Source organism: Pinus tabuliformis, chromosome X (assembly GCF_031772625.1).
Source record: "Pinus tabuliformis cultivar Carrire ecotype Pingquan chromosome X, CPIR1, whole genome shotgun sequence".
NCBI classification, from domain to species: domain Eukaryota; kingdom Viridiplantae; phylum Streptophyta; class Pinopsida; order Pinales; family Pinaceae; genus Pinus; species Pinus tabuliformis.
The window spans coordinates 643,961,104-643,982,959 of NC_142308.1; positions in this window are offsets into that span (position 1 = coordinate 643,961,104).

Below are 21,856 nucleotides of genomic sequence, written 5' to 3' on the forward strand. Positions count from 1 at the left end.
AGCGGTTTTTTTAATATATAAATAACTTTTGTGTCTGGTACCAAACAAATGTCTATGACCTTTCCCATCACCTCATAAATTTCACTATCGTTAGGGATATCAACATATAGATATATCTGCACATCTTCGCCTTCTCTTTTTTTCACATAACATATATTTTCTGCAAGTCTCACTTCTTTTGATTTCTTCCATTATAAAATCATCTTCTTATCATTTGAAGCACTTGAAAGATTTGTAGCTATCAGCTAAGGTTTGGTTCGTTCAACAATGCTTTTTGAAGATCCACCTTTAATTTTAGCAGTCATTGGTCTAGAAAGATTCACAGAAATTTCTTTTGATGCCATTTTCCCGCAAAAAAGCACACATATAAATCAGTAAATTACAAAAAAATAATAGCTTAAATTAACAAACAAAGTTAAGTAATAATTAATTTTGTAAAACATAACAATTTAAAAAAAAAAAAAATTAAAAAAGAAATTAAAAGAATACAGCCCCCTACCGCCGCACCCCGGAAAATCGACCTACCACTCATGCCAAGTCCCGGCCCCTTGCCCCACCCCGGCGGCTCAACGACTGGCCCAGGTGGTGGGCTGTTAGGGTGGGGCGAGGGGATGGTGGCCAACTCCCTTTTCCCACCTCAGCATGTCGTTGAGCCACTAGGGTGGGGCGGAGGGGACTAGCAGACAACCCCCCACCCCACCTCGGCGGCTCAACGTCTGGCCCGGGTGGCAGGCCATTGGGCTGCCTGGGTGGGGCGAGGGGTCGCTAGAGTGGGTCGTTGGGCCATCAGGGATCATGATCAGGCCCACCATGCCCACTGCGGACGTAATGCGCAAATATGAATCATTTAAATTTTTTATTTCTAAAAAAAAAATAATTAAATGTATTGATTCTTAAAACTAGCACACGACAAAAGAAAAACTAACCTTTCAAATGCGACAATATTCCATTGAATATGTCATTGATAGCAATGTAGCTGCTCCAAAAATTTGCTCCAAGCCTTTTAACGAACCTCGAAAACCTTGATGTGATGTGAGGAATAGTGATAATGAAATTTATGCTATAGCGAAAATTACGGAATTGCTTTACCGCACAGTTAATGTGGCACTAATTTGTTTTTATAAAAGGTTTAACATGTAAATTTTTTTATGGCGATATAGGAACTATGATAAATGAACATTACAAAAGAATTTAACATATCATTCTTGTTATGGCGATATAGTAAACTATGATATAGTGAATATTACAAAATTGTTTTACAACATGGTGAATGTGGGATTAATTTGTTTTAGAAGATATAATAAAAATTAAAAAAACATTCAATTGTCTAGTAAATATTATATAGTTGAAGTAAAAAATTAATTTAAGTAAAATATTTAGTTTTCAATTTTAATTTAAATATTTAATTTAAAATATTTATTTCATAAGAAAAATTTAGTTAATTTTTTTTAATAAATCGCAGAGCAAAATTATGGAGGGAAAAATTTTGGCAAAACTTTTTGGAGGGAAATTTTGGAGGGAATTTTGCATTCTTTAAGCTATATATTATCATTAGGAGAGAGTGCATTTGTATCATTCAACCTCTTCTGCTTGAAAGGCATGGATTCTTCTAATAATGAAGTTTCGCTTTGTGAAGCATCAACATCTTCATCACGTAAAAACTCTATTCATATTGATGAATATAATAAAAATTATTCCACTATGAATAGAGAGTCAAATCTTCCACTTAGTCCTAATCTTAAGGACTATGAGAGCAACAGTCATGAAGAGCATGATGAAGAATTTCAAAAGAATGGAGTGTCACAGTGTCCACTTAGTCCTAATCCTATGGACTACGAGAGTAGCATTGATGAAGAGCATGATGAATAATTTCAAATGAATAGAGTGTCATGATGTCCACTTAGTCCTAATCCTATGGACTTTGAGAGAAGCAATGATGAAGAGCATGATGAAGAATTTCAAAAGAATGCAGTTTCATGGTCTCCACTTAGTCCTAATCCTATGGAATATGAGAGTAGTAGTGATGAAAAGCATGATGAAGAATTTCAAAATAATGGAGTGTTACGATGTCCACTTAGTCCTAATCCTATAGGCTATGAGAGAAGCAGTGATGAAGAGCATGATGAATAATTTCAAATGAATAGAGTTTCACGGTATCAACTTAGTCCTAATCCTATGGACTATGAGAGTAGCAATGATGAAGAGTATGATGAATAATTTCAAAAGAATGGAGTGTCACGGTGTCCACTTACTCCTAATCCTATGGACTATGATAGTAGTAGTGATGAAGAGCATGATGAATAATTTCAAAAGAATGGAATGTTACGATGTCCACTTAGTCCTAATCCTATGGATTATGACCGTATCAGTGATGAAAAGCACGATGAAGAATTTCAAAGGAATGGAGTGTCATGATGTCCGCTTAGTCTTAATCCTATGGACTATGAGAGCAACAATGATGAATATTTTCAACTAAATAAAGAGTCATGGTTTCCATTTAGTCCTAATCCTAAGGACTATGAGAGCAGTAGTGACGAAGGACAAGATAAATCACTTAGTCCTAATCCTAAGGACTATGAGAGCAACAATGATGAAGGGAAAGATGAAGAATTTTCAGGAAGTGAAGAGTCACATTTTCGACGTAGTCCTAATGCTATGGACTATGAGAGCAACACTAAAAATGCACATGATGAAGAATATCCAATAAACATCAAGTCAAATTTTCCATTTAGTCCTCATTCTAAGGACTATGAGAGTAGCACTGAAGAAGGGAAAGATGAAGAATATCCTCCAAGTCAGTGTTTCAAAAGCACAGATGATCATAGTGAAGATAGAATTCCTCAGAATGATGATGAAAATGCTTATACAAATGATGATTAAATGATGGAGATGCTGCCAAGAAATATTGTATCGAGGAATAGGAGTAGACCTTTTCGTATCAATCCAAGGTGTTCTAGTTATACAAGGGGTAGAGTATAATATCTTATGAGAATAAGTTCTATCAACGCTCTCATTTCAAGTTAATGTTGTCAAAAAGATTGCTTGAAACATATGGATTTCAAGTTTGCATTAGAGAAAAGGAAGAGATATTTGCTAGTGAATAAAAGCATGCAAAAATCATATTAGTGGGGTGCATGCAATCTAAATTATCATGTTATGATTATCATATTGGGTATTTATTTATCTATAGAAATGCTTTCCAAATGTTCATTCAATGGGTAATTTTCCTCTGTCAATAATCCAAGAAAATTTATAAAAGGATCCCACATTTTATTTAGAAATACGTCATAAATGACAGTTTGGGCCATTATCAAATACTACAATGTCATGGATGAAAGTTTTATTTTCAAAGCATGGAGAGTGTATGCCAAATAGAGAGACATTACATATTCCAGATAAGTTCTCAAGATGAGAAATCTACAACTTATACAAAGAATATGCAGAAGGTGTTGAGAGACATGGTCGATTTATTACATATCAATATTTTGCGAAGGTATGGAAGAAAGAATTCAATAATGTATGTATTCTTAAGAAGACAAGGATGGGGATTTGCAGTACATGTGCTTCTCTTAAAGCAAAAAGGGATAAATGTGAAGGGTCAGAAAGAGGTAAGCATTCATAATTTTAACTTTTAAAATTGTATCGTCATCAACTATGAAAACGTATTTCTTAATGATTTTCTTTTATGTTGTGTAGATTCCATTGTCAAAGAACTTCAGGATCATCATGAACAACAAACAAGTGAAAGGAAAAAGTTTCACAAGCATTGAAAGAAGTGTTATGATAATCCAAATAAATATTTGGGTTTGATAATTGATGGTATGGACCAGAACAAAACACTTTTACCACATTTTTTTTGCATACCCAAAAATTTACAGGAGGAAAATTTTATTCAATATCACTTGGTCGGTTGTATGGTCTTCAATAGGAAAATGTTGCCAAGGGTGTACTTCACAGCTCCAAATATTCATAATGATGCAAATCTAACAATAACCATAATTCAAGATGTTCTTTCTCATTGGTCTGGTATTCTCCTTGAAGTTTTGTATCTACAATTGGACAACACTTGTCGTGGAAACAAAAAGAAGATTGATTTTGGATATCTAAAATTTCTTGTTGAATTGAGAATTTTTTAGAAGGTAAAGGTTGGTTTCCTTCTTGTTGGGCACACTCATGACCATATTGATCAGATATTCAGTCGTTTTTCAGTCACATTGAGAAGGAAGGAAGTTGGGAGCTTGCCATAATTAATTGAATGTATTAAGAAATCATACATGTCAGAGCCTATTTTTGATCTGTTGGAAGAAACCATTGACATGCGAAGGTTTATTCTGGGATTGCATGGTGAGGAGAAATGAATCGAACAACTTAATGACATTAGCTTCCAACATAAATTTTGTATCAAAAAATTGATGTAAAAACACTAATATGGGGCAAGAAGTATTCAACTATTGTAGAATGGACACCATCATCAGGTTTGGAATTTTTTAAATTCATTCTAGATCATCCAATATTTGCATCAAATATATTGTTATTACAATCAATTGTTGAAGTTCATAATGCACACAGATAGAATAGAGATATATAAATTATTCTAATTGCCTAGAAGAAATAAAAAATGTATTAGATATACATATGAGTTCTTTGATATTGTTGATTCAGTTTGGTGGGAGTATTTTTTCAATAATCAAAGTGATATCATTTTAAGAACAACAAATGAAGATATACCTTTGAAAAATCCATTTATTTGGCCAAAAATGTGTCAAATGAACATGAGGAAAGAAACATTGTTGAACAACAACAATCTCAAGGTATTATTAATTCTTCACAAGGAGAGGAAAGAGAGATGTATATTAGTTCTAGAAGATCTCATGCACACGTGAAGCCACGGAAGACCCTTACAGGGGTTCAATACAGGATATTAAGGAGGGTTGCATGATAGCAGTGCTAGCAGATGGAGATCCCAATGACTATCCATTCTGGATTATTAAGGTTATAAAGGTCATTACAGATAATGAAGATGTTACAGGTGTTTAAGTACATTGGTATGCCATAAATACACACCCATTCAATGGTGTGTACAAGCCAGAGATGGTAGTTGATAAAAAAATTGGCGAAAAGAGAAAAATAAAGGGTACAAATATAAATTGTCACCGCACAAACCTCTTAAAATTGGAAGATGTTGACATACTTGTTAATGACTTCAATTTAACAAAGAGAGGAACTCTTTGCTTCAAGACGATAGAGATTCTAAAAAGGCTGTTACCAGAAGGAACAGTGTTGAGATGGGAGTCTGCTGAAACCAGTCGCAGATATACAAGAATTTTGAAACTAGGAATGGTGGGCATGCATGTGGACTCAGATGGGGCACTAGTTGATGAAAGATAAGAATATGGAACATATTCATCTGCATCCAGTCATTAATTTGAAGATGTGAATTCTGATGGTGTGCAAGAAAATATGAGTGATTTTGAATAATTGTCTAAGACATTTTATATAACTGATGTTTGCATCGTATCTTGAAATAAAAAATTTGATTTCCATATGGTGTCATTAGAGATTATGAGTCATTTTTATGTTTGTTGGATTATATGTTTTAATTATGATGATTTTTATTGTTTAGAATATCTACAATGCAACAATAACTTAGAGATATATAATATATGTTTCATTCAATCTACAAATAATGACAATTTGATTAATTTAGTCATGTAATTTTTTCATAATGTCATGGTTTTTTAATTTTATGGTTGAGAATTATCCAAATTTTTTTGTATCTTTAATGTTATGGTTGAAAACAATTAGAATTTTAACGATCTTTAGTGACATGTTATTATATGTTTAACAATATGGATAAAACTAATAGAATTTTAATGTGTTTTAGATCCCATTATTTTATCTTTATCATCATTACTAAAACATGTTGAAATTATACTTAGGAAAGAAAAATGTTATTCTACTAAAAACATTAGTGTGTTTTTTCCTCAAAAACAACTATTTTTTTGCACATAAAAATTCGATTACTGCTGGTTTTTTTAAATGTTGAAAATTGACCCTAAAAAAAACCAACATTCCAATATCAACACTTTTCGTTTTCAGGATGTTTTTGGGATAATTTTTGCACAAAAAATTCGTTTTCACTGCCATTTTTAAAATATGTTCAAAATTGACCCTAAAAAAAAACCATCGTTCCAGTATACACACTTTTCATTTTAGCATTGTTTTTTATGATTTTTTGGAGTTTTTTTGCCAGAGTTCCTGTTTTGAGTTTATAGTTCCTGTTTCAAAGTTTACATTGTTATTTTTGGAAAATATTGTAAATGTAAATATGTGGAAGTCCAAGAGTCGCATATATGGACAAAAGAGTCACAATGAGAAGTACAAAAGTCATATAGAAGTCGAAACGTTACACTAGAAGTCTAAGTGTCATGAGGAAGTCCAATAGTCATTGGAATATGAAGGTCATTCCTCTTGTTATAAAAGGAGCCTCATTACTCAAAGAAATGAATTTTAACCTTGGCTTCTCCATCCAAGCATTAGAGAGTATGATAGTTCTTTTGGAGAGTGAGTAGCGGCTTAACACTCCATTATTGGAGGTAGTTGTGTTCATTGTATCAATGTGTCTTGGAACTTTCGCTTAATATTCAAATCTCATCGAGCCGACACATTTTCATGCATATATTGTGAATGTTTTAAGACTATTATTTGGATGTTTGCAGTATATGTTGGCATTCATATGTACTAAAGAAATGGAACTATTTTAGCAGATTTGTTTCTCACCTTATTGAATATGTGTTGTAATTTCTTTAATGATCATTATGTCTATGTCAACTATTTCATTTGATGGTTAACGATTCTTTCATACGATGTGCATGTGTCTTCATTAGATTAGTACTAATACTTTCTTCTAAATACTCTCTTTAGTTTCATTCCAATGAAAGAATCTTGATACACTTGCAATTTAACATTTCACAATGCATACTTACTTGGTCATTGAAAAGTACATGTGTGTTTCTCTCTTATGCTAATTACCGTATCGAAGGAATTTTTTAAGTATATGCAAGTCAGGCCACATTTCCAGAAGGGGATCCTATAACAAACAATGTGAGGTTTAATTGGGACTTCATAATGGGGAGACCCCCTGTATGTTGGCGAGATCCAAGACTATCAATAATATTATACCCATTTGTGGGTCCTCAAGTTATCACAAATATCCTACATAAGGAATTTTTAGGATGTGACATATCCATTTCAAACTTTGCAATATTATTTATGGATTTTTCAACGTCATCCAAGGTCTAGGGTTCAAGTTCAAAACATTAGGCCTTAATATTCAGATTTAGGTGTCATGGACCATGCATGGGGCTCACATATACTACACATTTCGTACATAGGGAAATTTTTACCTATAAGTGGGATATCATTGAAATTATGATGTAATACAGTTGATGGTTATGAGAGCCCTTACCTTGGCTTATGTTTGACAAGTACAATCTAAGGTAATAAAATAGCCTCTATAGTTAGGATCATGTGAAGTTCTTAGGGACACCATTAAGGATGGCTCTTAGGGATATCCGAATGATGTGAGGAGGATAACAAAAATTTTAGAACCTAAAACATGATTTTGAGGTTCATAGACCATGCATAGGAACCAAAGCCACCAAATAAAACATATAAAGAAAATATGTCTTATAGGTGTCTTTTGGGCACCATTATAAGTTTTTATGCATATAGTATGCATTTCTAGACCCTATACATGGTATGAGGAGTGGCACTGAGGATGTGGGGTCTAAAATGTTTTAGGGCTCATGGTCCATGCATAAAGCCGAAAAACACAAGATAGACTATGTAAATTTCTTGATAACCATCTTATGGGAGAAATCATGTTATTGCTTGAATTAAAGATGGATTTGGAGCATTGAACATGGTCATAGGGAAAACACCAATATCTAGAGCCATAAAATATAATTTTAGAGGTCATGGATCACTTAAAAGGTACAAAGACACCAAACAACACCTATGAAGGGAATTTTTGGCCTACAAGTGTCATTTATGCACTATTACAAGATTTAATGCACTTAAAATTTCCCTTGGGGCTATAGTTATAGTTTGAGCATGATGATTAGTACATTAAGGTATGTAATAGGGCTCATGGATTAGGGTTGAAAACCACTTTAGGCATTATAAAAATTATATTTAGATTGAATGTATTATAATGGTGCCACTATGAGTTTTTTCATGCTAGGGGTGGCTCTATAGAACATTTGTAACATCCCTTATGCTTACCTCTATTTTTGTAATGTCATTGAAATGCAAACATGGGAACATGACCCATGACTGGATGATACAATACGTTTCAAACACTTAAGTTTAATTTTATTGATGGTAAAATCAAGGAGGGGATGACCTTATGTATTCCACTATCTGAGGGACTTTGTTTTCTTGCTTGAAAATCCATGAACCCAGCATGAAATTAAGTGCTAAAGTTAATTACTTGCAAATTATATCCAGCAACTTCTTGATATTTGAGGTATGATATATGAATGGGGGAGATATAAAAGCTAATATTCAAGTTATGAGAAGTTATTACGGTAGTGAAGTAGAGTATGGTGCCCATCCCCCTCATGCATCAAGGGGATAGGACGGTGACTGCTTAGATAGATAGTGAGACATTAGGAAAAATATAGGAAGTCACAAATAAAGAGAATATTCTCTCTTGTTGGTTGGTTGGATCTCTCTTGTTGGGTTAATTTTTGGCATTGTCTCTTTGCAATAGAATGGTATTTGGGTTATTGTAGTAGATTGTTAGAGAATATAAGTTATTGGGATTCGGAAATGGAATATAGAGTGATTTTTATGCTATTATGTAGATCCTCATGCAATATTTAAACCTCTATGAGTTTGTGTGAAATTATTATGGACTATGTGATGTCATCGAAATATGTTGTCTAATTCTATGTGGTTAGTGGGAGGCTTAGTGGATGACTAAATCAATATGGTGTTTGTTGTATAGATGATAAAGCACTTGGATATGGAATTATGAATCACTATGGTGGTTGATAAGTAGTTGATAAACCACCATGACATTGGGCACTAGGCCCCTATGGTGATTTATATGAAACACCATCTAATATACCATATACATAGTGGATTCCAACTCCTGAGACTGATAAATACCTCATCTGAACCTTCAATGAATCCCTTTGAAGGAGCACAAATGAAAGAGTGGTTCACTATGGTTCTTGATGCTTGAAAAAATAATCCCTCTAAATGAGCACAAATGAAAGAGTGGTTCACTATGGTTCTTGATGCTTGAAACAATTGATAATGACTCTAGTTTTTGTTATAGTTATAGTTGATAAAACAACTTAGTGCTTGTTATTATAGAGTAGTTGATAAACCACCTAGACAATGGCTACATAATTTGAGTGTCTAACCAAGCCTTTGGTGAAATTCCTGAGCAAGCATTCCATGGATATTGGATGTAGCTCTGGGGTGGTCATTTGCAAGAAATTTGCGATGAAGTTGGGCTATGGTTTGGTGGAGAGTGGAAATATCTCCTTTTTTTTCCAACTAGTTTAACACATAGATAAATATATTACATTTTCATATTTGAATCATGAACTGTGATGTTAATTATCATGTTCATGACTTGTTTATGATAGATTTTTCAGCGAAAATCACATGAGAAACCATTTGTCGACGCGTTTCGAAACGCGTCGACAAATGGTTTCTCATGTGATTTTCACCGAAAAATCTATCATAAACTTGTTATGGATCACAGAAGCCTCAACTCTACAATGTTCATGACTTGTATGAGATATTTTGTGTTTATAATTTAAACAAATGTACGTACTATGTTGTTCAATGTTATGTTCATGAGTGACATGAAAACGTGTGTGGTTATGATCTGTTATTTGGCATCAATGGATTCTATATATATTATTTCAATCTTTTCAAAGATTGACAATGTCTAATTGATGGACTGAAATTCCCCATGTATAGTTATGGGATTTTATGTGTTTATACTTAATTAATTCGTAACCGTAGTGTCCAAGCAAGTTTGTCTACTTTGCAGAAAAATCATAAAGTTTAATTGAATGGTATTAACTCTCCTTGTGTGATTATATAAATTGTATGAATTTAGCATTTGGGGCCTTTCCACTCTTTATGTATGAAACTAGTGCATTTCAGTCAAGGGTCCCTATCCTTGTTTTTGTTTAGTACTCAATAAATTGAAGTCATGGGGTTGTTCACTTAGTAATATAAATTAAAAAAAAAAAAAAGTTCAAGACATCAAACGTTTGGGCCCTGAAACTCAGAGATTTTTGTGTTTTTTCAATTTCCCTTTGTTTTGTGAAACACTAAATTTCAAAATTTTTATTGTTTACATAACTAGAAGAATAAGGTGGTACGAGATATAGAACCATGTCATCTACATTTCACTAGGTTGTTGAACCCTCAAGATATTTCAATGGATAATCCATGTGGAAAGACACAGTGTTGATGGGTTGATACCAAACCTAGTTAACATTTAATTGATGTTTTAAACCTATTTCCCTTGGGATTGTTTTACTGCATGAATGGTTCTAGGGAAGTTGTCTCAGGGAAAATTATTATGGAATAATTGGTACTCGAGGGAAGTGATACTAATTCATGGACTATAGTATTGGGGAATGATAATAGCTATTGATCCAATGACTATAGTACCAAGGAACTACAAAAACTATCATCTTGGAGAGATATCACACCAGGGATTATAATATCCAAAAATGATACCAGGGAAGCTAAAATATCTCTTGATATTATGGTGACACGTGTGCCATGTGGACCCCCATGTTCCAGTGGTGTGGAACCATGTGGGCTAGGTGTGGCCATGTCAATGCTACATATATTTATCTTGATGACATAGGATAACTTCTAATGGGTATGAATTTCTACTGAGGACTCAGATTGAGATCAAATTTACATAAAAAAAGATATCTTAATGATCTAAACATAATTGTGACATTAGTTTTAGGATTTGAGTATTTTGATGCTTTCATAACCCCATCTTCATAATATACCTTTTAGATCGAGTAAAATGAGTAACACTTCCATATCCTGAGATGATTGTGAAGGAGCGGGAGGTGTTATATAATGATATTAGAGCTAAAGTTGAACACTAGAATTGAAGGGGATCATACACATTGTAAGATGTACTTTTATATTAAAGAGTAAATTAAATAATTATATGAATGCTAATTTAAACCTATGGCTTATGTGGTTTGTAACCAAGATGGAATTCTTGATTGTCCTTTTTCTTTCTAGAAAATTGTAACCGACATGGATTTTGGTTGTGTGAAAATCTTCAATTTGGTGTGCTTGTTGTTAACATGCCAACACTATGATTAATATGCTTATTTTAAATTTATTGGACAATTGTATGTGTTTGAAAATACAAAAGAAGACACAATTATAATATAAAATTGAGGAATGATTAGTAGAATGGTATGATAAATAATGGACAAAACCCATCCCAACTAGGAAGAAGATTCAGTTGAAAAGAAGTCAAAAGAAAAATTCCTTCATTGGATGGACACCCATAGAAGCTTGAGATTTTAACTGAGGAGCCACAAAGATGAAAATGAAAATATTTTTAGAGCCCAAGAAAGGCAAGAAGAGCTGAATGTAGTGATATTCTAAATATTTACAGATTTGCAAAAACAAAAGAAACATGAACCTCGTACTAGTTATCTAGACAATGATAAATCTAAGCAGTGTCTATATGAAATCTGGAAGCATGGATTGGAAACCAATAAGGTAGAAATTATCAAGTCATGGAAGAGGCATAAGCTGAAAAGTGAAGTCATACTGAGAAAAGGAACTCCACTTAGGACTCTAGAAAGAGAGACAAACAACCATTACCAACCATCCAATGCTACAACTAGGATAGAACGACACCACAAACAAAGGAAGAGTGAGAAAATCCCAATGCCAAATGAATTCAAGAAAACAAAGCCTCTTACATTTGATATATAGATTAAGATGAGTGAAGAAGAAAAGTCCTACCTTTTGTGCTTAAAGAAGTATGTGGAGTCCATAACTATTATGAAAATATGAAGTCCAGGGTACCCACTTTTATCGTGAAAGAAAAGATGATAAATGATGGGAAGATCTTAGAAATGTTAAAGGAATCAAAGAAAATTGACTAAGTTGGAAAATATTTGAGAAATATTTCTAGGAGGGGTATCTATTTGAGAGGTATTATGATAGAAAATCAAAGAGTTTCAGGAGCATAAGGTGGTACAACTCATCTTGGATGTGTACACTAACAAAATTTTAGAAATACTAAGGTATGTACCATACATCAAGGACTAAAATGTTAGGTATCCCTATGGTTTACAAAAGTCCTACGAAGAATACATTGAATTCAACAAACCAAAGATAGTACAAGACATTGTTAGGAAAGCCAAGCATTGTTATGATATATCCAAGCATAGAGATGAATTTTGAACAAATTGGAAGAATAAAGAAAAAGATAGCATTAAAGGGAAAGGACCAAATCCCTCATGTTACAACCACACTGGGAAAAATTTCAAGTTCAATACAATGACTAAAGGTGATTTCTAGTGAAACTTCCCTACTACGAATAAAGATGGAACTATAAAATTAGCAAGAGAAGAGGCAGATGAACCCAAGAGGAAATCATTGTGGATCATATGTTGAAACATTGTTGTCACGGATAGTAAAGAAACAGGAAGTTGTACAATGTCCAAGAGGCAACAACAATGAAATATGCGGTTCTCGAAAGCATAAATCACATTTATGCAACATTGGATAGAAAACAAACACATCATCAGGCATCAATGATCGAAATGAAAGGTATGGTTTTCAACCAACCTATTTTAATTTCAATTCATCCAGGTTCAAATTCCAGTTACATGAACCCTGAAATTTGAGAGATATGAGACTTGTAGAAGACATCACATGCTAAATGATGGTTGGTTTAGCTAGCCATAGGAGTCGAAATGAGGGTGACTAATTTGGTGGGGTTGCACCACCTAGAAATAAGTGAAATTCCCACAATGACAATTCTTAATATCTTTTTATTGCGTTCATATGATATCTTAATGGGAATGGATTGATTGGTAGCCCATTGAACCAAAGTTTATTGGTATGGTAAATCATTGGAATGCCTTATTGAGGAAGGAGAGGAAAAGGTATTGCAAGGAATATGAAAGTATATTTCAGTAAGACATATTCTAGTGCTACAAGTGAAGAAATGTAATCAAAAAGTCTTTTCCCTATTTTCCATCCAAGTAACTCCTGTAATAGAGGAAAATAAAATTAGAATCGAAGACCACCCCATTCTGAAATAGTATAGTGATGTTTTTTTTGGAGGAAGTAATAGGATTTCCACCTGAGAGGGAAATCAATTTCTCCATTGACTTGATTCAAGATGTTGGCATTAAATTCGACCCTCATTACAGCTAGGCTTCCTCTGTTGGTTTTTCCCTATGTTTCCCTCATCGTATAACTTCCTCGCACAATCAAAATTGCATGCTCAAACCATTAGAAAAAAATATGTATGTATGTATGCCCTGCATTAAGTTTATTATTATAATGGTAATTATAACTTATAAAATCATTATTATATTAAATGAAAAATTATAAATCTTAATCTTGAATTCATAATCGTAAAAAAAAACTTTATAATTATAAGTTATAATCATTATTATAATAATTTAATTTTTCTTATTAAATAATTATAAAATTACAAATTTTAATCAAAAATATTATAATTATAAAATATTTAAAAATAGAAAATAAACCAAATTAGACCGATATAAAATAAACATAAAAAAGTGTAGAATAAATTCATTAAATAATAAATAAATAAGAAATAAACAAAATAAAATACATTAGATAAAAAAAAGTAAATATATTATAAATAAAAAATAAAAACACCTAAACTACCCTATAGCATTAATCCCCACGAATAAATTATAAAGCATATCCATTCAAATATTTAACATTGGTATGAAGGTATGGGGAGCTCATATATTAAATGCCCCTTAGTTTTTTGTCCCCATGAAATAAAAAAGGGTCAATGAATAGTCTTATCCCTGCACGAAGCTTGGTGCTTATCATAATCTTCCGACGCATACACTCTCAACTATTGAATTTTGTTAGGTCACATTTGTCCTTATTTTCTCTCTCTTCCAACGGATCCGAAAGGGTATTAACTTGGGTTTTAAGTTTATATATATATATTAAAATTTAAAAATTTGTATAAAAAATTTTATATATAGATAATTTAAACTTTATTTAAGAGATAGATTAATTTAATTAAAACTTATTAATCTTAAGTTTATAATAAGGTTGGTAGAGGCAGCTAGTTGGTAAAGTTGGACTCATAATGACAGTAAGGTCCTTGTACACAAACCCAAGCGAGGATGGTGACTATTTGTGGTAAAGCTTAACATGGGCCAAATATCGATAACCTTTTGAGAAGACACTGAATATTGACAGAGGCGGGGAAAGGCGGTAAATCCATAGTCTGAAAGGCTCTGAAGCAAAATGATGGCTGCAAGGGGTGAGCTCTATTCCCTCCTATCATAATATGTTGATTAATAGAGGGAACAATATCCAAGGGGGCTTGGAAAGTCCTCTAATAAGTTAGGCAAGATTGGTTATGAATGAGTGAGGCACATGCGAAAAACACAGAGGAAATCGACACAAATATCGATGCAAGAAAATATGTAGAGGAAGCAAAGGAAACATTGAGTAAATAGTCAATATAAAAAGGAGGTTATAGACACAAGTCATCAAAAACACCAAAGGTGTTGCTAGTGGACCTGTAAACCCAATCCTACTGGGACCACATGAAGACATATGAATTAATTTGCACATTTATGGGGATCTGGCCCTATGATAAACTTCTCAGGTCTTGGATTACGTATTTTTGGAAATCCAAAGGGGAGGTAGACCTTCCCCTATGCTCTAAAGGTTTATTTATGACTATATTTGTTAACGTTGAAGAAATAAATAAAATATTGGAACTAGGCCCCTATTTCCTGTCGTCAACCGGATTATACATCGTACCTAGAAGGAGAACTTCACTCTAGAACAAGAAACATTCACATCACTCCCAGTGTGGATCAGGATATATTCGTTACCGCTTTATTATTGGCTCCCAAAACCCCTTGAAGCTATTGGCAACTCCCTGGGACACTTTCTCAAAATCTCAAAGGCAACCCAATAGTGCAAATACATAATGTATGTTTGTATCTGTGTGCAAATTGACATCTTTGGAGCCCTCCCATAGGTTGTGATACTCAAGTTTTAGAATGAGAGTTGGACCCAGAGCATTGACTATGAGAAGATCCTATTCTATTGTCAGCGATGCCATGAACAAGGGCACCATATTAAATAATGTCCTCTAAATTCCAAGTTTAAGAAAACCAGGCCGAGTCTACAAATAGATGTTGAAGGTTTCACAAAAGTTGGATCTAGGGGGGAAGCAAGAAGGAAACAACGACAAAAAAACCATAGTTCGAATAAGGAGTGAAAGAACCGATATTAAGTTTTATCCGAGGAAACTATTCAAGCAGAAGCAGAGCATCATCTGAGTAGGAGACCTTGGAGAAAGAAGCAACAGAGAGTGACCCACTCGCAAACGTTGAAACACCAATGGCACCCAGACAGTTGACTAAGAAGTAAGGTGATCTAACTGTTCCACTACAACAAGACAAGGATTTGGATATGACACCTAGCGAGACAAGAACAAAAGACCCAAATCTAATGGAAATAATGAAGTGGGAAGGAATAAAACTCCCTCAGCTCCTAGAACAATGGAAAACACAAGGGTTGGACATGGTTCCCAATGACCAAAGAGATTGGGTGCAAAACATGTTCCTAACTAGGGAAGATACCCGGATGAAAGGATCCAAATGAATGCACAGGGAAGAAAAAGGCCTAGGAGTCAAGCTAAAGATCTAGAATAGGAAGATCCCAAAGAAAACCCAGTGGCAATGTGGTCAAAAAATGAACAGTGTTGTGCTCAAGGAATTGGGGGCTCTCTTGATAAATTCAAGTAAGATGAAATCCTGCAACCCAAACTCTGCCCCTCTCCCTCTTTTCCATTGAAATTTCTAACATCAAATATAAGGGGCTTGAATAACCCTCATAATAAAAAATATTGAAAGACAAGATGAAAAATGAACATCCTGATGTTATGTTCATACAATAAACTTAATGTACCATGGCTCGTATGAAAATAAGCAGTGGGAAATTTTGGTCTCAATACGATTTTGTAGACACATAATCTAGAAATTTAGCAGGAGGACTCTTAACCTTATGTAACCCCCAAACAATCCATGTTGTGTCCTCTGAAGCTTTCGAATATCCATTGTCTCTAGTAATATAATATATAGGGTTGTCAAACCTCGTTCTATGTACCAATGTTTACACCCCTCAAAGAATTGATGATAAGATAAATTTTATCCAGTTCTTGGAAGCTCTTCGAAGAAGGTACCCCACGTCAAAATGTATCCTCACTGGGAAATTCATCATGATACTTCCTCTAGAAGAAAAGAAAGGAGGAACTAGGAAACTGGATAGTGACTCTGAAAGTTTCCAAAATATTATTGATGGCTTGAAACTAGTGAATCTAGAGACCTCAAATTGTATATCTACATCAGCAAACAAAAGGGGAGGTAAATACTTGGTGCCTTCAAGGCTAGATAGATTCCTAGCCTTAGAGGAATTGATTGTGCAAGGAATAGCCATGGAAGAAAACATCATCTATTGTAGTGGGTCATACCATTGCTCTTTATCCTTGACTGCCCAGATTATAGGTACCCCAAAAAATAGACCCTTCTGGTTTGAAGGATTTTGGCTGGATCATCCCAATTTTGTAAACAAATTCAAGCAATGGTGGGAGGAACCTAAAATTATGAGAGGCACCAAGATGTTTAAGCTACAACAAAATATGAATTTTATTAAAGGACAACTAAAATTATGGAACAACCATGAGTTTTGGAATATTTTCCAAGGAAAAAAAGACATAGAAGCTATATTAGAAGCTCTAAAAAGATATGCGGTGGAGAAAGGATTCACAGAGGAGAAGAGAAATCAAGAATTCTCCCTCTAGTGAGAATGGGAAGAATTATGTAAACAAGAAGAAAAAATGTGGAGAAAAATATATAGAGTTCGATGGCTTCAGGATAGGGAGAAGAACACTAAATTCTTCCACAGAAAATTTCATGAAAAGTTCTTGAAAATTAATTCAACTTCCTTTCCTTCCACAAAAAATTTCATGAAAATTTCTTGAAAATTAAAAGCTATTGTACCCAAGGATTTTAGCCATTGGACTCCTAATACAACATCAGCACCTCCCATTGGAATGGAAAGCATTGGGCTAGTCAATACATATTCTCCCATGGATAGCTTGATATTATGGCACTTTCCAAAGAAATTTATTGTTCCTCCATTTGCAACCATCACTTGACACTCTGGTGCTGGATATAATAAGCAATTCAATTCTTTTGCTACCTTACAATGAATACAATTGTGGGTACTTCCTAAATCAATCAACACTATTTCCTTTTTCTTCTTGATTTGACCTTCTATCTTGATGGTTTGAGGAGTGGTAATTCCCGCCAATGCATTACAAGATATGGTTGGATTCATTTGTTCTTCATCTAGGATTTTTTCCTGGAGTATATCCTCTTCTTTTGACCTTTCTTGCTCCTTTTCTTCTTCCTCTTCACAATCTATGTAGAATAATTTCTTCTCAGCACACTTATGACCTTTAGTGTATTTGCTATCACAACTGTAACAAAGCCCTTTTGCTATTTTTTCTTCCAATTGTTGTGGTGTCAACCTTATAGATTGTGGAGAAAAATATATAGAGTTCGATGGCTTCAGGATGGGGAGAAGAACACTAAATTCTTCCACATAAAATTTCATGAAAAGTTCTTGAAAATTAATTCAACTTCCTTTCCTTCCACAGAAAATTTCATGAAAAGTTCTTGAAAATTAAAAGCTATTGTACCCAAGGATTTTAGCCATTGGACTCCTAATACAACATCAGCACCTCCCATTGGAATGGAAAGCATTGGGCTAGTCAATACATATTCTCCCATGGAGAGCTTGATATTATGGCACTTTCCAGAGAAATTTATTGTTCCTCCATTTGCAACCGTCACTTGGCACTCTGGTGTTGGATATAAGAAGCAATTCAATTCTTTTGCTACCTTACAATGAATAAAATTGTGGGTACTTCCTGAATCAATCAACACTATTACCTTTTTCTTCTTGATTTGTCCTTCTATCTTGATGGTTTGAGGAGTGGTAATTCCCGCCAATGCATTACAAGATATGGTTGGATTCATTTGTTCTTCATCTAGGCTTTGTTCCTGGAGTATATCCTCTTCTTTTGACCTTTCTTGCCCCTTTTCTTCTTCCGCTTCACAATCTATGTAGAATAATTTCTTCTCAGCACATTTATGACCTTTAGTGTATTTTCTATCACAACTGTAACAAAGCCCTTTTGCTCTTTTTCCTTCCAATTGTTGTGGTGTCAACCTTATAGGTTGTGGAAGACTAGCGGCAACAACACTTCCGTCTTTATAGTTGTGAGTGGTATGCTTCCTGGTTGCCATAATTTTGCTTTCCATCTTTCTTGCTAACCTGAATGCCTTCTCTAATGAATCAGGTTCCCAAAGGCGAACATCATGTTGGATATGATCCTTTAAAGACCCTATGAACACATCAATCCTATGCTCCTCTGGAATATTTTTTACCCTTATTTTCAATTTTTGGAACTCCTCAATGTGCTCTATTATTGAACCCTTTTGTTTGAGACTTATCAATTGGCTAAAAAAAGTGTTGCTTTTTGTATCCTCATAATGTGCTATCAATTCTTCCGTAAAAATTTCCCAAGTGATAAATTGTTTACGAGAGAAAAGCCATTGATACCATACAAACTGATTTGGTTCCAAATATAAAGTTGCAATACGTACCTTTTGTGTGTTTTGCACATTATTGAGATCGAAAAATTGCTCCATCTGTAATATCCATGTTGCGGGACCCTTGCCATCAAACTTCCTCATATCTATTTTTGGAATATGGTGTGTCTTTGATCCAACATTAGAGTCTATGAAATCATGATTAACATTTCCTTTGTTTGCATCATGAGTTTCCTTTCCTCCCCTTTCACCATTAGTAAGTATTTCTTGTAGACAATTTGTCAAATATGCCTTCAAATCTATCTTCAACTCGTCAATCTTGGCTTCCACGCCCTTTATCTTAGATTCCACTCCATTTATCTTAGCTTCTGTTAGCTTTTGTGAGAGTGAAATTTGTTGCACTTGGTCTTGTAATTTCGATATATCATGTAGCATTTCTTCCTCTTCTTCATGAGTCATGCTAGAGCTTTCAGATTGCTTACTAGGTGTTTGCATTTTCTTTCCTCGGGGCATCAGTTACGGATACTAATGCTCTACTATGCCCTTTGAATTCCTTCAAAATAATTTTTCAAACCAAGATTAAGAAAAAGTTTAAAAAATCTACACACCTTTTTTCACTTTGTAGGAGCTCGATATTGCCTCTGATGTATCTCTGTAATTTCCAATCATCCAATTCTGAAATTGCGACCTGTGGTAGCCCTCTGTGTCCTCTTTCCAATGCCACTAGTCTGACCCAAATTAGATTCTCCAATGAAGAGTTATGCCAAATCTCCCACAGTGACCGGATTATAGACTAATTCAGTAGAGCGAACTTGTACGATGTGCCACGTGTCCCTGTTTTGACCTTTGGGTCTGAAAACTATATACAAGAAACTACAGTCCGTCCTCTTTCCATACCATCTTACAAAATTTCAATCCGATGCTCAGAGAGAAAGTTATGATGATTTTCCTTAGGTCACCTGTTTGGAATGTAATTCAGAAGTCTGCAAAAAGACCAACTTCCTCAGATCATATCTCCACAAATATAGCGCGAAAAACTCTAAAATTCTGACCCAAGCTTCAGCGCGATGTCTTATTAAATGGGTTTTTTTTTAGATTCTAAAACATCGCAGAAAAAAAGTTAAAGAAAAAATTCCATGATGACCTTTTTGGAGCAGCAAAACCCTAGAATCGAAAGCTCTAATACCAAATGTTAAGAAACCAGCTTAAGAAAAAGATAGATCAACGCCTTAAAATTCAGCCTCTTCGAGGGGGCAACCTCCTTTACATTACATAAATGAAAAATTCTTGGATGATTCAAATGACAAAACCTCCTTTCTATATATAGGAGTCTAAGGAGTCACAATATAACCCAACTGACCTAACAATAATAATATAAAGCCACAAAAATAACAATAGAGGGATTCTATGGGGCACACTAATAACAATATGGGGACAATAGGGGCACAACAATATTAATAAGGGGTACAACTACAATAGTAATGGGGTAATCACTAGTATTATAGGAACCCAACAAGATAAGTAAGGGAAGGTGGTCCACTCCCATTAGGAGGTTGACTACAAATTGGTCCAGCACCTCCAAGATATTACATCAAAATCACTAGGTGATAGATCAAGGGCCATCAGGAAAATCTTAAGGAATATTCCTAAAATAATCACAGAAGAGAAGAATGACAATGTCAATAGACCAATCATGATGGAAGAAGTAGAACAAGCGGTTCAATATATGCCTAATGGAAAAGTGCCTAGTCATGATGGCTTCACAGTCGATTTTTTCAAATCATGTTACAAAATTGGGGGTCGACAGAGAGTTAAGGTAGTTGAAGACTCATCCAAATCGACATCTATTCTAAAATCCCTGAATGTTACGTTCATGACTTTGATTCACAAAGAAAAATAAGCTAACACTCCAAATAGGTTCCGGCCTATTTCTCTCTACAATGTAGTCTATAAAATCATCTCAAAAGTCATTGCAAATAGGATAAAATCCATCCTCCCAATTATGGTGTCAGAGGAACAAGTTGGATTCGTGGAAGGAAGGAATATCCTCAATAATATAATCCAGGCCCATGAAGTAATTCACTCCCTTAAATTTCATAAAAAGGTGGGAATGATTATGTAGCTAGATATTCCTAATGTGTATGATAAGCTAAATTTGGAATACTTGGAGAACTTTTTAAAATCCCGTAGTTTTAGGCATCACTGTATCTAGTGGATAATGTGTCTAATCACCTCTACCAATTTCTCAATCTTGGTCAATGGGGCCCATGTGAAACCTTTCTCCCCCACAAGAGGTCGAAGACATGGAGATCCTTTATCTCCCTTTCTCTTTGTTTTGACCATGGAGGGCGTTAGTCGAGCCACTAAAAACACAACTACTACAGGGGATATTAAAGTTTACAACCTCACATAGAATGCAAGATAACCATCTACCAACAATTTTTGGACAACACAATTCTACATGGTGTCCCCTCGGTTAAAGAGTCAAGAACCTACAAATAGATCCTTGAGGATTTCGTGGCTTCCTTAGGTATGGAGGTTAATCATTCAAAGTCTATGGTTTTCTTTTTTAATACTAACATTTTAGTGCAAAGAAACCTTTCCCTCATTTCAGGACTGCAAAGGAAATATCTTCCTTCAAGGTACTTTGGATTTCCTCTATCAGAAAAAATAGGAAAAAGATCAACTTGGGAGACCTTAGTCTCAAAATTACAGCACAATGTCAGCATGTGGATATACCATGCTCTAAACCTGGCAAGTAGACTTGTGTTGACCAAAGTGGTTCTACATGAAATCCTTATGATTATATTATCTATGCTTCAAGCTCCTAAAGGTATTCACAACAATATTAGAGAAATACACAAGAAGTTCCAGTAGAATCAGGAATAGGAAAAAAAAAG